A 16027-nucleotide genomic window follows, 5' to 3' on the forward strand; every position below is an offset into this window, starting at 1 on the left:
TGGTGTGCTCCCTCGTTCTCCTGAGGCGCTGCTCCGGCCGCTGTCTCTTTGGGAGCCGGCGGGGCCGTGCGTATAAATTAGTGTATAAAATACATGTATAAATCACATATTAAAGTCTACAGATTGAAATTTATATGTATAAGTTCCATAGAGATTAGTGTGTACCGCGTACCAGTGTTGACTAATGCTTTATATTTTGTCATTCTGATGTGTTAGGTTAATGAATCTACATAGTTTAAAATAAAAACAAATAGAAATTTAAAAAAAACCCCATAAAAATAGAAAAATATAAAGAGAAATATATAAATTCATAATAAAATTATAAATTTAGAAATAGGGTTAAGGAGATAAAATTGAGGGAAGAAACTGCTTCTCCATTATTGTCTGTCTCCTTTCACCTGTGATTTTGAGGGTACAGATGGGAGGAAAACCTGCCTTTTTCCGGGTCTTAGGTATATCAGTTGACAGGGAATCCCTTTGGTCGATTTTAATTGGAAGGGGAAAAATATTGATGCCATATAATGGGTTTGATTTGAGGGTACCTCCCTCATTGTCATCATCCTGCAGCTTAAACTGAGGAGGAAGCCCTTTTGTCTGCCCTTTATAAGGGTTTGGACTGTGGTAAAAATCCCCCTTTTCCCGTCATTTGAGCGATTTAATTCGAGGAAAATCCCTCCTTTTCTGCTGTTGTAGGGGATTAAATTGAAGGGTGGAGCACACACTTATCAGCGGCTTGACATCGGGCTGTGCGCCGCATTGGAGGGCGCTTCTGCCCCCTGGCACCAAACGTCTCGCACGGGAGCGCTCCTGGCATTCCCCGGGGAATTGCTGAGGGGCAACGGGAATTTGGCGGCCGGGCAGCCCCCGGGGAGCGGCAGAGCCGTGCTGAGGCGGGGCGGGCTGTGCCGGGCCGGCAGGCGGGAGCCGCGGTGCGGAGCTGTGTCGGGCACGGCCGCTCTGCCCGCTCCGGGCGGAGTACTGCAGCTGTGCCCCGAGCCGGGCGGGGCCGAGCCGAGGCGAGCCGAAGCGGCCGGGCGGAGCCGACCCAAGCCGAAGCGGGCCGGCCAGCTGTGTTTTCCATCAGTCTGCTCAGCTAGTGGCTGTGCTCTAGGTAAAACCCCACTGCTGTGTTTACCCATGTAAGCCAATCCTCGAAATCTGGCACCAGGCAGCATTCAACATGAACCTGCAGTTAATTACACCTTCTTGCTAAAATAATTGAGTAGCCTACATTCTGATTGCAGTAATTGCATCCTAATGAACTTACGTGTCAGCTTGTTGCACACAACTTTGGTGCTCCATAATATATATAAACATATAAAAATATATATAAATACCAAGTTAAGTTCATAGTTCAATCTCGAGGCACCTGAGGCACAAGGAGTCCAGAACCAACCTCCTGAATGGAGAAGGCTGGACTTGATGTTCTTGGAGGTCTTTTCCAAATTTAATGATTCTATGATTCTATTCTATAGTCACTCCAGGAGCTCAGCTGGGGGACGGCTCTGTTCCAGACCTTGTCAGGTCCCGAGGGCGCTCAGCACCATCCCGAGGGTGCAGGATGAGTCCCGAGGGTGCAGGATGAGTGCCGAGGGTGCTGAGCACCATCCCGAGAGTGCTGAGCACCATCCCGAGGGTGCAGGATTAGTCCCGAGGTTGCTCAGCACCATCCCAAGGGTGCTCAGCACCATCCCGAGGTACCTCTTCTACCTCACCACTCCCTCTTCAGAGCCCCAAAAAAGGGATGGGTTATCAGGAAAAAAGGGGTTTAAGCTGAGGGAAAAAGCTTCCTTTTCCACAATTGTCTGTGTTCAAATTGAAGAGGAATCCACTTCCCCTGCAATTTTAATAGTCTCAATTGGAGGTAACTGTGCTTTTTCTGTGCTGTTAGAGGTATCAACTGACAGAGACTGCCCATTTTCTATTTTTTCCCACTTTAAGTGGAACGGGAAAGCATGGATGATGCTTCCTTATGGATCTGAATTAAGGGGAAAATGCCCCCTTTTCCATCACCAGAGAGATTTAAAGTGAGGAAAACCACTCTTTTCCCCAATATCTGAGGGGTTTAAATTAAAGGGGAGAAGCCATTTATTTACCACTGTATCTGTTTAAATGGAGTTAGCTGTCCCGTTTGCTCATTTTAAGCGTTGCCTTTTCCAGCATTTCAAGGGTTTAAAGCTGCATTTCAGGGCACTTCTACCCACACCCCGGCACCAAATATCTGCGACGGGAGCGAGGCCAGCAGGTATGTAATGGTAATGCCACCTGGGAGTCCATTCTTTTTCTTATTTTCATTTAGAATGTAGACAGCCCTGATTAAAGGTCCCTATGAGACACCATTCAAATCAATACTATTCTTCTCCACCCTAATTAATCACAGGTGGAGTGCTACTTAGTAGTCACTGAAAAATAATTATGGAAGTCCATAAATTATCCAACTTAGCTAGCAACACTGCTGAAACACAAAGTTTTTCTTCTTACCTTTTTTTTGTTCCTTTGCTCCATTGTCCTGAGGAATTGTAGCAGAAAAGAAAACATTGTTTTTTCCCAAAGAGTTTTCTTCTACGCAGAGCTCCTTACCTCAAATTTAACTCAGAGGAGCCAAACAGCTACGGTCCCTCTGAGGGCCTTTATACCCGGTGGGATTTGCCGCCTCCCCTTTCCCAGGCATCGTGGGAAAAAGAGGCGGGCCCAATTAGGGGTATATTAACCCCAGGCTGTGCTAAGGGGCATTATTCCTTCCAGGGGAATCAGCAGGGGTAAAGAGCTCCTCTCTCATTTCAGTGAAGAGGCTCTTTTAATTTGCTTCAGCCTGCTAAGAGCAGGCATCTTTTTGGGCATTTGAAGCAGCAGAAGTTTTGAAAACACCTCGAAGAAAACAATATTGAATACAGGGAGTATTTAAGTTCATGGTTTTGTGTTGGGGGTTCAGGGGCAATAAGATGCTTTTATAATGACTCTTCTTGGCTTTTTTTTTTTTTTTTTAGGAGAATTTCCAGAAGTTCTAGGTCACATCAAGTGCGAAACTTCAGATTCTCTCAGCAGATTCATCGTAACACAAAAGGGATCCGCCCCCGCAGCAGCTTTCCTTAGCAGCGGATCGTCCCCTCCCACAGATTCACTTCAGAGAGATAAGACGAGGGCTGTGGTCACAGAGGGGATAAAAACAGGGCAGTGGGGTAGGATTCACACCGGTTAGGGGTTTTGAGTCAGCTATGCGGGGGGGAAGGTTTGAGAAATGGCCTCTGGGGCCACAGTGCGGGAAAGGCTCACTTTAGCTAACAATGCTGAGGCGGGCAGGGCAGAGCAGTCCCAGGGTGTGTTGTCACTTGTCTCTTGTGCTTTCTGTATCATCTGTACATCTCGTGTAACATATCACTTGTCTTAGCCCTCCCAGGAGCTTATAAGAAACCCCAGGTCCTTCCGTTCATCTCCCATCTTTGCATTCCTCGGCCCGGCGCCGGCGAAGCTTCTATGCGGGAGCTCGGACACGCGTCAGAATCGCATCTGTCTTTAGAAGCATGCGATCGGATGTTTTCTCAGGTCTCGTTCTCAGCTGTGTCAACAGCTATATGCAGCAGTGTTTCTTTACAGTGGATAAGGACTTGTGCCGATTCAAAGGCAGGCAGAGGCTTCCAGCCACAGGATTCTCGGGCATCCGTCTCTGCGGTTCTTGGAAAATAGTTGTTCCGTTAGCATCTTTTTCCTCCAGCGTCATCCGAGCCCGGCAGGCTCGCCTGGGGTCCCTCCTCGGTCATCTCGTTCAGCATTCTCTCGGTCCTCGTGAGGACTTTCTTGTCTCAGAGAGTTTTCTCTCCCTGTCACGTCCCCTCGTCTCACGGGTGTCTGGGGGTATTTGGTCCGGAGCTGCTCTGCCCTGGCGCCCAGCCGGGTTGTAGGTGTTTAAGGACAAGTCCCGGGCACTTGTAATTGGAGATTTGTAATACGGGCTGTAGTTGGAGTCTAGGTGGTATTCTTATGTTGGCAGCAGGTGTCTGGAGCTGTGAAGTTACCCTGCAGCACTTTGACTCTTTTCCTAACTTTCTTTCAGATGCAGACGGATTGACCTCCTGGCAGAACACCTGTCCTAGATGAGGGGGTCCCCCTGAGAAGGTCGGTCACGGTTTTACTTTGCAGCGGGGCTGGAACCGGTCACTGTGTTACAGCTCTGCTCTTTGTATTTATTTCTAGGAAGTAAAGCTGGAAAGCAGCGGGGAAGGCGAAGCAGGTGGAAGGTGAGCCTCGGTTGGTGGAGAGAAGCAGTTGTTCTTGCTGGGGTCTCAGTTTCTGGTGCAACTCCAAGCATCCCTGCTTGTTGGTGTGTTTTAGGCTGCCTCCTGATGCTGTGCTGAGGCCCCCTCACTGACCTGCCAAGAGACCCGGTTTGCTTCTCTGGTGAGCCCCAGCAAATATTACCGGAGTCCATGACGAAGCCTCGACCTCGTCCACGTGTCGGTGCGGTCCCGGTACCCTTTAGGCGTGGCCGAGGAGTCACGGCAAGTCGGGGGCGTTGGAAGGAGCGGCGAGGGCGCACTCAACTTTCAGTGACGCTACATCGCCTCCTCTCCGTTTATCCTAGGCGTACCCTGCGACGACGGCATCCGCCTCGGAGCGTGGCCGAAGCGTGTGGCCGGAGGACCCGGGAATTCCTAAGAGACGGTGAGTAGGAGTCGGGTTTTGGTGAATATGCCACTAAGATTGTGCTCTTATATTTGGTTTTCTTTATCATAGATGATGATACTTGTCTGAGACAACAGCCTGGTGAGAGAGGAACTTCCCAGACAGCGAGGTGGCTTTGTTTGGCTCCCGACCGGCCTCTCGCTGTGACTGACATCTTCAGCCCTCTGAGAGATAAGTGGAGCCCGCAGAGGGGATCAAAGCAGGGCGGTGGGTTGGGACTCGGATCGGTTTGGGTTTTTGAGTGAGCTTTGGGGATGGGGAGGTTCTGGAAATGACCCCATAGGCCCCAGTGAGGGAGAGGCTCACTTTGGTTCGCAATGGTGAGGCGAACAGGGCAGAGCAGTCCCAGGGTGTGTTGTCACTTGTCTCTCATGCCTTCTTTGTCTTACGTGCATCTCGTGTAACGTGTCTCTTGCTTTAGCCCTCCCAGGAGCTTATGAGAAACCCCAGGTCCTTCCGTTCATCTCCCATCTTTGCGTTCCTCGGCCCGGCGCCGGCGAAGCTTCGATTCGGGAGCTCGGACACGCGTCAGAATCGCATCTGTCTTTAGAAGCATGCGATCGGATGTTTTCTTAGGTCTCGTTCTCAGCTGTGTCAACAGCTATATGCAGCAGTGTTTCTTTACAGTGGATAAGGACTTGTGCCGATTCAAAGGCAGGCAGAGGCTTCCAGCCACAGGATTCTCGGGCATCCGTCTCTGCGGTTCTTGGAAAATAGTTGTTCCGTTAGCATCTTTTTCCTCCAGCGTCATCCGAGCCCGGCAGGCTCGCCTGGGGTCCCTCCTCGGTCATCTCGTTCAGCATTCTCTCGGTCCTCGTGAGGACTTTCTTGTCTCAGAGAGTTTTCTCTCCCTGTCATGTCCCCTCGTCTCACGTGTCACGGGTGTCTGGGGGTATTTGGTCCGGAGCTGCTCTGCCCTGGCGCCCAGCCCGGTTGTAGGTGTTTAAGGACAAGTCCCGGGCACTTGTAATTGGAGATTCGTTATACGGGCTGTAGTTGGAGTCTAGGTGGTATTCTTATGTTGGCAGCAGGTGTCTGGAGCTGTGAAGTTACCCTGCAGCACTTTGACTTTTTTCCTAACTTTCTTTCAGATGCAGATGGATTGACCTCCTGGCAGAGCCCTGCATCCCAGATGAGGGGGGTCCCCCTGAGAAGGTCGGTCACGGTTTTACTTTGCAGCGGGGCTGGAACCGGTCACTGTGTTACAGCTCTGCTCTTTGTATTTATTTCTAGGAAGTAAAGCTGGAAAGCAGCGGGGAAGGCGAAGCAGGTGGAAGGTGAGCCTCGGTTGGTGGAGAGAAGCAGTTGTTCTTGCTGGGGTCTCAGTTTCTGGTGCAACTCCAAGCATCCCTGCTTGTTGGTGTGTTTTAGGCTGCCTCCTGATGCTGTGCTGAGGCCCCCTCACTGACCTGCCAAGAGACCCGGTTTGCTTCTCTGGTGAGCCCCAGCAAATATTACCGGAGTCCATGACGAAGCCTCGACCTCGTCCACGTGTCGGTGCGGTCCCGGTACCCTTTAGGCGTGGCCGAGGAGTCACGGCAAGTCGGGGGCGTTGGAAGGAGCGGCGAGGGCGCACTCAACTTTCAGTGACGCTACATCGCCTCCTCTCCGTTTATCCTAGGCGTACCCTGCGACGACGGCATCCGCCTCGGAGCGTGGCCGAAGCGTGTGGCCGGAGGACCCGGGAATTCCTAAGAGACGGTGAGTAGGAGTCGGGTTTTTTTCCAGTGAAATTGGTGAATATGCCACTAAGATTGTGCTCTTATATTTGGTTTTCTTTATCATAGATGATGATACTTGTCTGAGACAACAGCCTGGTGAGAGAAGAACTTCCCAGACAGCGAGGTGGCTTTGTTTGGCTCCCGACCGGCCTCTCGCTGTGACTCACATCTTCAGCCCTCTGAGAGATAAGTGGAGCCCGCAGAGGGGATCAAAGCAGGGCGGTGGGTTGGGACTCGGATCGGTTTGGGTTTTTGAGTGAGCTTTGGGGATGGGGAGGTTCTGGAAATGACCCCATAGGCCCCAGTGAGGGAGAGGCTCACTTTGGTTCGCAATGGTGAGGCAAACAGGGCAGAGCAGTCCCAGGGTGTGTTGTCACTTGTCTCTCATGCCTTCTTTGTCTTATGTGCATCTCATGTAACATCTCTATTGCCTTAGCCCTCCCAGGGGCTTATGAGAAACCCCAGGTCCTTCCGTTCATCTCCCATCTTTGCGTTCCTCGGCCCGGCGCCGGCGAAGCTTCGATTCGGGAGCTCGGACACGCGTCAGAATCGCATCTGTCTTTAGAAGCATGCGATCGGATGTTTTCTTAGGTCTCGTTCTCAGCTGTGTCAACAGCTATATGCAGCAGTGTTTCTTTACAGTGGATAAGGACTTGTGCCGATTCAAAGGCAGGCAGAGGCTTCCAGCCACAGGATTCTCGGGCATCCGTCTCTGCGGTTCTTGGAAAATAGTTGTTCCGTTAGCATCTTTTTCCTCCAGCGTCATCCGAGCCCGGCAGGCTCGCCTGGGGTCCCTCCTCGGTCATCTCGTTCAGCATTCTCTCGGTCCTCGTGAGGACTTTCTTGTCTCAGAGAGTTTTCTCTCCCTGTCATGTCCCCTCGTCTCACGTGTCACGGGTGTCTGGGGGTATTTGGTCCGGAGCTGCTCTGCCCTGGCGCCCAGCCGGGTTGTAGGTGTTTAAGGACAAGTCCCGGGCACTTGTAATTGGAGATTTGTAATACGGGCTGTAGTTGGAGTCTAGGTGGTATTCTTATGTTGGCAGCAGGTGTCTGGAGCTGTGAAGTTACCCTGCAGCACTTTGACTCTTTTCCTAACTTTCTTTCAGATGCAGATGGATTGACCTCCTGGCAGAACACCTGTCCTAGATGAGGGGGTCCCCCCTGAGAAGGTCAGTCACGGTTTTACTTTGCAGCGGGGCTGGAACCGGTCACTGTGTTACAGCTCTGCTCTTTGTATTTATTTCTAGGAAGTAAAGCTGGAAAGCAGCGGGGAAGGCGAAGCAGGTGGAAGGTGAGCCTCGGTTGGTGGAGAGAAGCAGCTGTTCTTGCTGGGGTCGCGGTTTCTGCTATAACTTTAATCCCTTGGTTTTTTTTATTTTAGGTGGTCTACTTGCAAGATATCCCAGCCCAGGATGCTGGAGGACAGGTGGGTGCAAGCTCTGTGTGTGTTTTGGTGTTTAAGTCCCTGGTTTGCTGCTAAACTTTAGTTCTTGAAGATAGAATGAAAGAACCACATCACAAATCCCACCTTGTGGATCCTGACACACATTGGTGTCACGGACAGGATTCTGAGAGACAGAAGGGGTTGCTTGTTTATCGTGCAGTCATTATCAGGGGAAAGATGTTTCGCCTCAGCCGCCCCTAGCCTGCCACGCCGGTGAGCAGTGTCTAGAAAGCAAGGGAGGTGACTCGAATTTCTTAAAAACAGCACATGCCTCAGGGCAAAGCACCCCACACTCGTTTGAGGGCTCTGTCTTCAGAACTTTACAGGGGATCTTTGAGTACGAGAAGTGGGACTGAGAGGTTTTTCTGTTTGAAGTCCCTGGTTTGCTGCTAATCTTTAGTTCTCTAAGATAGAAGGAAAGAACCGCATCACAAATCCCACCTTGTGGATCCTGACACGAATTGGTGTCACGGACAGGATTCTGAGAGACAGAAGGGGTTGCTTGTTTATCGTGCAGTCATTATCAGGGGAAAGATGTTTCGCCTCAGCCGCCCCTAGCCTGCCACGCCGGTGAGCAGTGTCTAGAAAGCAAGGGAGGTGACTCGAATTTCTTAAAAACAGCACATGCCTCAGGGCAAAGCACCCCACACTCGTTTGAGGGCTCTGTCTTCAGAACTTTACAGGGGATCTTTGAGTACGAGAAGTGGGACTGAGAGGTTTTTCTGTTTAAAGTCCCTGGTTTGCTGCTAATCTTTAGTTCTCTAAGATAGAAGGAAAGAACCGCATCACAAATCCCACCTTGTGGATCCTGACACGAATCGGTGTCACGGACAGGATTCTGAGAGACAGAAGGGGTTGCAGGTTTATCGTGCAGTCATTATCAGGGGAAAGACGTTTCGCCTCAGCCGCCCCTAGCCTGCCACGCCGGTGAGCAGTGTCTAGAAAGCAAGGGAGGTGACTCGAATTTCTTAAAAACAGCACATGCCTCAGGGCAAAGCACCCCACACTCGTTTGAGGGCTCTGTCTTCAGAACTTTACAGGGGATCTTTGGGTACGAGAGGTGGGACTGAGTGGTTTTTCTTCTGTTTCAGTCCCTGGTTGGCTGACAAGGTTTTGTAGTCCAAGCTGGAATAAAGGAACCACATTGGGAATTCCACCTTGTGCATTGTGACAGTAACTCAGTGCTTTTTTCTTTTCTGTCTTTGCAGGATTCGGCGTTGCCCCGAGCACGGCAAGGAGCAGAGATGAGCAGGTGAGTTGGCATTTTGAAGTTAAGTTAGAGGACAGGGCTGTAGTGGGATGGGCCCCTCTGAAGCCAAGGGAGAGGGTTTCTTTGCAAGCTTGCCAGAGCTTTTGCCGGGCAGGGCAGTTCCAATCCATCTTCTCGTTGTCTCGTGTTTCATGTCATCGGCCATCTCAGCCTCTCGACGTCATTGTGGATTTTTTCGTCTGAGGAACCGGCCTTCGCATCCACAGCTATCGCCGCGTTCACCCGGCAGACATCACCTGCGACTGCCTTGTACCGTGCCTGCCTCTGTAAAACTAACTGCATTGTGCCTGCCTCTGTAACTTAACTTTACTGCACTGTGCCTGCCTCTGTAACTTAACTTGACTGCACTGTGCCTGCCTCTGTAACTTAACTTAACTTTAACTGCATTGTGCCTGCCTCTGTAACTTAACTGCATTGTGCCTGCCTCTGTAACTTTAACTGCATTGTGCCTGCCTCTGTAACTTTAACTGCATTGTGCCTGCCTCTGTAACTTTAACTGCATTGTGCCTGCCTCTGTAACTTTACTTAACTTGAACTGCATTGTGCCTGCCTCTGTAACTTTACTTAACTTGAACTGCATTGTGCCTGCCTCTGTAACTTTACTTAACTTGAACTGCATTGTGCCTGCCTCTGTAACTTTACTTAACTTGAACTGCATTGTGCCTGCCTCTGTAACTTTACTTAACTTGAACTGCATTGTGCCTGCCTCTGTAACTTTACTTAACTTGAACTGCATTGTGCCTGCCTCTGTAACTTAACTTAACTTGAACTGCATTGTGCCTGCCTCTGTAACTTAACTTAACTTGAACTGCATTGTGCCTGCCTCTGTAACTTAACTTAACTTGAACTGCATTGGTTTGGAGCTGCCCTGCCCTGGCACATAGTTAGATTTAGGTGGAACAATTATAAAAGGTTACAGTTTCTCTTTTCTATGAGGTTTTTGTGTAAAAAATGTGTGGGCCTAGAGGGTGGCTGAGTCATAGCTACCATAGAATCCCTCACTGACCACCTTGTGTTGTTTTGCAGGTCTCTGATGCCTATTTTCTGAGGATCTACCTTTTGATGTTGAGAAGCAGCAGTGAGAAGATATCTCAGGGCATTTTGTTCAGCAGAGTGTTTCAAATAAGGGTTGCGGTCACTGTGCGAGTTAGTCTCCTGCTGCGTGTCAGAGTGTGGCTGTCTGTGAGAGTCGGTGGGTCAGGGTCTGCTTGTGTGCATGTGTGTCGAGTGGTTCTAACCTGGTATGTATGGCTTTTGCTTTTCAGGACTTGCAATTCACTTTTAAACTTAGAATAAAAAATCCCCAGCTGGGGGGGTTTTTTTTTTTTCCCTCCCAGCTGGGGTTTTTTTTCCTCGGTCCCGGCCGGTCTGCGAGGCGACAGTCATCGCCAAAGTTTGGGCACGGACCGGCCCCGGACCGAGGTTTTCGGCAGGCAGGCTGAATTTGAGGCCCCCCGGGAACCGAGTTCCCGTGGGGTAGGAGGGGGGTGTGTGTTTGTGTCGAGTGGTTCTAACCTGGTATGTATGGCTTTTGCTTTTCAGGACTTGCAATTCACTTTTAAATTTAGAATAAAAAATCCCCAGCTGGGGGGGTTTTTTTTTTTTTCCCTCCCAGCTGGGGTTTTTTTTCCTCGGTCCCGGCCGGTCTGCGAGGCGACAGTCATCGCCAAAGTTTGGGCACGGACCGGCCCCGGACCGAGGTTTTCGGCAGGCAGGCTGAATTTGAGGCCCCCCGGGAACCGAGTTCCCGTGGGGTAGGAGGGGGGTGTGTGTTTGTGTCGAGTGGTTCTAACCTGGTATGTATGGCTTTTGCTTTCCAGGACTTGCAATTCACTTTTAAATTTAGAATAAAAAATCCCCAGCTGGGGGGGTTTTTTTTTTTTCCCTCCCAGCTGGGGTTTTTTTTTCCTCGGTCCCGGCCGGTCTGCGAGGCGACAGTCATCGCCAAAGTTTGGGCACGGACCGGCCCCGGACCGAGGTTTTCGGCAGGCAGGCTGAGTTTGAGGCTTCCGGGAACCACGTTCCTGAGGACCACCGACAGCAGGATTATAACGGGGCGGTGGAGAGGAGAGTGAAGGTGAGTACGTGTGCGAGCTGAAGCCGGCTTCTGTGGCGAATGAGTATTGTGTTTTCTGTGTGCTCCTTGTGGTTTGGCATAGTAGTAATAATGAAACAGCATGTATTGACCTTTCCAGAACTGTAGAAATAGTTATATTCTGTTAATATGTATTTGGCTTGTATTGTTCTGTATTTGCATTTGCTGCTGTTTTGCTGTATTACTCTGTATGTGAATTAGGGATTTTTCAGTGTGTACATGGATTGTATTGTAATGCATTTGTCTCCAGTTTCTCTGTGTTTTGCTGTAGTGTAAATAAATTCATTAAATAAAGGTGAATAAACTTTCATCCCCCTGCCCCCCTACCACCACTCCCCCCCGGCTCTTGTGTTTTTGGTGTGGTGTAGTCATTATTTTCAATCTATTTCTTGCTTTTCAATCTCTTTCTAACTTTCTCTAAGTCTCTGTCACTGTTGCTCACTCTATTTTTCTGTTTCTTTTCTCTCCAACTCTGTTTCCTTTCCCTCTAGCTCTGAGTTAGACAGAAAGCAACTGGACTCGATTCCTTTCCACCGTAACTCCGAGTTACGGTGAACAGGAATTGTCTCCGTTTCCTTTCTCTCTGCCTCTGAGTTAGACAGAAAAGAAATAGAGTTGGTTTCTCTTCACTCTCCCTTGGTTTCTTCTCACTCCATCTCTGTTTCCTTTCCCTCTAGCTTCGAGTTAGACAGAAAGCAAACGGACTTGATTCCTTTCCACCGTAACTCCGAGTTACAGTGAACAGGGATTGTCTCCGTTTCCTTTCTCTCTGCCTCTGAGTTAGATGGAAAGGAAGTAGAGTTGGTTTCTCTCCACTGTCCCTCTCTTTCTTTGCACTTTGACTCTGTTTCCCTTTTCTCTGTACCTCTGACTTAGACTTGGACTTAGTTTCTTTGCACTCCCACTCTGTTTCCCTTTTCTCTGGGACTTGGACTTAGTTTCTTTTCACTTTGGCTCTGTTTCCCTTTTCTCTGTGACTCTGACTTTGACTTGGACTTAGTTTCTTTTTGCTCCCCCTCTGTTTCCCTTTTCTCTCTGACTCTAGTTTCTTTTTGCTCCCCCTCTGTTTCCCTTTTCTCTCTGACTCTGACTTGGACTTAGTTTCTTTTTGCTCCCCCTCTGTTTCCCTTTTCTCTCTGACTCTAGTTTCTTTTTGCTCCCCCTCTGTTTCCCTTTTCTCTCTGACTCTAGTTTCTTTTTGCTCCCCCTCTGTTTCCCTTTTCTCTCTGACTCTGACTTGGACTTAGTTTCTTTTTACTCCCCCTCTGTTTCCCTTTTCTCTGTACCTCTGACTTTGACTTAGTTTCTCTTCACTCTCTCTATTTTCTTTCCCTCAAACTTTAACTCATTTCTCTTCTCTCTAACTTCTTCTTTTGCTTTCTAGCTTTAAACTTTAAACTTAGAAAAAGCAGCAGTAGAACCTTTCGTGCTCCCGGGGAGTAAAAAAACAAATTAAAAATTATAAAGTACATACCACTTACTCCCCGGGAGCACGAAACCTTCTACTGCTGCACCAGACTTATTATTTTTATTCTTTTTCTTTATATTATATATACTATATAGGGGGCCCCGCCCACTCCCACCTACACTATACCTAGTCCCAACCCCTATCCAACCCTCACTCACTCCGGCCACACCAGTGACCCTCCCCTAGCACTGACCCAAGCCCCTCACCCACCCCTCCTGCACCTCCCCTACCCCCACCCTAACCCTAGCACCCACTCCCCCTATGCACACCCCATCCCCAAGCACCCACTCCCCCTACGCACCCGCCATCCCCAAGCACCCACTCCCCCTATGGACCCCCCATCCCCAAGCACCCACCCCTACTGTACACCCCCCCATCCCCAAGCACCCACCCCTACTGCACACCCCCCCTAGCCCCCACCCCGCAAGCACACCCCAGCCCCAAACACAGCCCCCCACCCCAGCACCCCCACTCCCAACACACCAGCAAGAACGGCAGCCCCCCCAACCAACACAGCACCCACCAAAACACCACCCCTGAACCCCAGCAGAGCCCCCGAGCTGCCCATCACGCCACACCACCCCCCGGCGCCGCTCCGCCCCTCGGGACCGCCCCAGAACCGTCTATCACGCCACCCCGCCCCCGGCACCGCCCCCCGGAACCGCCCCCACGCTGTCCGTCACGCGGCCCCGCCCCACGGCCCCGCCCCCGGCACCACCCCCGCGCCGTCCGTCACCCGGCCCCGCCCCTCGGGACCGCCCCGCGCGTGTCAGTCACCGAGCCCCGCCCCCCGGCACCGCCCCCGAGGCACCGGTCACGCCTCCCCGCCCCCCGGCACCGCCCCCGAGCCGCCCGTCACTGCGCCCCGCCCCCCGGCACCGCCCCGCAGCTGTCCGTCAAGGCGCTCCGCCCCGATGACATCACACGGCCGCCATTTTGTAAAAAAATATCAACATCCATATTTTTAATAAAATACATACAAAAACACGACAAAACGACACGATAACACAACCACCCCACCCCGCACACACCCCGCCGACCGCGCCACGGCAAAAAATCGGTCCCGAAGCCGCAGAAAAAGTCGCGATCACGGTCGCCCCCCCCAAGCCCCGCGCCGCCGCGGGAGCGCCCCGGGCCGACCCGGAATGACCCTCCGGCGCGCGCCAGCGCGCCGGAGGGTCGTTCCGGGTCGGCCCGGGGCGCTCCCGCGGCGGCGCGGCGCCGGTAAAACCCTCGGCACGGGCGCCGCCATCTTGCCCGGAAGTGCGTCACCGGCACCCCGGCAACCGCCCAGAACTGCCCTCCTGGCCGCCCCGCCCACCGGTACCGCCCCCGAGCCGTCCGTCACGCCGCCCCGCCCCCCGGCACCGCCCCCCCGCCTGCCCGTCAAGGCGCTCCGCCCCGATGACATCACACGGCCGCCATTTTGTAAAAAAATATAAACAATCATATTTTTAATAAAATAAACCCAGAAAACCGACAAAAAGACACCGTAACACAAGCACCACACCCCGCACACAAGCCGCCGCCCCCGCCGCGCCAAAAAACCCGTCCCGAAGCCCCTGAAACAATCCCGACCATCATCACACCCCCAAGCGCCGCGCGGCCGCGGGAGCACCCGGCGCCGACCCGGAACGACCCTCCGGCGCGCGCCAGCGCGCCGGAGGGTCGTTCCGGGTCGGCGCCGGGTGCTCCCGCGGCCGCGCGGCTCCGGTAAACCCCCCGGCACGGGCGCCGCCATCTTGACCGGAAGCGCGTCACCGGCGCGACGGCACCCGCCCGGAAGCGCCCAAGGCGCATGCGCGGCGCCATTTTGTCCCGGAAAAAAATCAAATCGAGAATCCCAAATCCCGGCGCCGAGAAGCGCGAGAAAAACGGCACCGAATGCCGCGCGGCAGAGCGGCATTCGGTGCCGTTTTTCTCCCGCGTCTCGGCGCCCCGTTTCAAAGCCACACACAAGCACGACACTACAATTATGCATAACCACATGGCCGCGGCCATTTTGAACCGGAAATATAGAGCGCGGCCATGTTTTTGCCGGAAATACAGGGCGCGGCCATTTTGAACCGGAAATACATGGGGGCGGCCATGTTTTTGCCGGAAATACAGGGCGCGGCCATTTTGAACCGGAAATTGATGGGCGCCGCCATGTTTTTGCCGGAAATACATCGGCGCCGCCATGTTTTTGCCGGAAATACATGGGCGCCGCCATGTTTTTGCCGGAAATACAGGGCGCGGCCATTTTAAACCGGAAATATAGGGCGCGGCCATGTTTTTGCCGGAAATACATGGGCGCGGCCATTTTGAACCGGAAATTGATGGGCGCCGCCATGTTTTTGCCGGAAATACAGGGCGCGGCCATTTTAAACCGGAAATACATGGGGGCGGCCATGTTTTTGCCGGAAATACATGGGCGCCGCCATGTTTTTGCCGGAAATAAAGGGCGCGGCCATTTTGAACAGGAAATTGATGGGCGCCGCCATGTTTTCACCGGAAATACAGGGCGCGGCCATGTTTTTGCCGGAAATACAGGGCGCGGCCATTTTGAACCGGAAACTGATGTGCGCAGCCATGTTTTTGCCGGAAATACTTAGCAGCCGCCATATTTAATCTGAAATTCAAAGCTACAGCTCCAGACTCGAGTTCCAGGTTGCAGTTCCAGGCTCAAGTTCCAGGTTATGGTTCTAGTTCAGGGTTCTAGGTTACGGTTCTAGATCACGGCTCTAGGTTAGGGTTCTAGGTAACAGTTCTAGATCAGGTTCTAGATCAGGTTCTAGATCACGTTCTAGATCAGGTTCTAGATCAGGTTCTAGATCAGGTTCTAGATCACGTTCTAGATCACGTTCTAGATCAGGTTCTAGATCACGTTCTAGATCGGGTTCTAGATCGGGTTCTAGATCGGGTTCTAGATTCCAGTTTCACTTTCACTTTCGGTTTCGGTTTCACTTTCAGTTTCACTTTCACTTTCACTTTCGGTTTCACTTTCACTTTCAGTTTCACTTTCAGTTTCAGTTTCACTTTCGGTTTCGGTTTCACTTTCGGTTTCAGTTTCACTTTCGGTTTCGGTTTCACTTTCGGTTTCGGTTTCACTTTCGGTTTCACTTTCACTTTCGGTTTCAGTTTCACTTTCGGTTTCACTTTCAGTTTCGGTTTCACTTTCACTTTCGGTTTCAGTTTCACTTTCGGTTTCGGTTTCACTTTCGGTTTCGGTTTCACTTTCGGTTTCGGTTTCACTTTTGGTTTCAGTTTCACTTTCGGTTTCACTTTCACTTTCGGTTTCACTTTCGGTTTCAGTTTCACTTTCGGTTTCAGTTTCACTTTCACTTTCAGTTTCAGTTTCACTTTCAGT

General features: G+C 51.5%; 1 long non-coding RNA gene across 4 annotated transcripts; it reads left to right on the top strand.

The window, feature by feature from the left end:
• The first annotated feature begins 1360 nt into the window (after positions 1-1360).
• LOC147648955 (uncharacterized) lies at positions 1361-11536 on the top strand. 4 transcript variants are annotated; one of them, XR_015279787.1, is made up of 15 exons: positions 1361-1864; positions 2161-2245; positions 2988-4113; positions 4192-4235; positions 4330-4395; positions 4580-4659; positions 4732-5835; positions 5914-5957; positions 6052-6117; positions 6302-6381; positions 6468-7570; positions 7649-7692; positions 7783-7827; positions 9054-9364; positions 10142-11536. It is a non-coding gene; the product is annotated as an uncharacterized LOC147648955 (long non-coding RNA). The 4 variants fall into 4 exon arrangements; XR_015279788.1 differs by lacking the exon at positions 1361-1864 and having other exon boundaries at positions 1872-2245; positions 6468-6623; positions 7508-7570; XR_015279786.1 differs by lacking the exon at positions 1361-1864 and having other exon boundaries at positions 1872-2245; positions 9054-9381.
• Positions 11537-16027: the final 4491 nt, after the last annotated feature.

The sequence above is a fragment of the Cyanistes caeruleus genome, chromosome 29 (assembly GCF_971803275.1).
Source record: "Cyanistes caeruleus chromosome 29, bCyaCae1.hap1.1, whole genome shotgun sequence".
NCBI classification, from domain to species: domain Eukaryota; kingdom Metazoa; phylum Chordata; class Aves; order Passeriformes; family Paridae; genus Cyanistes; species Cyanistes caeruleus.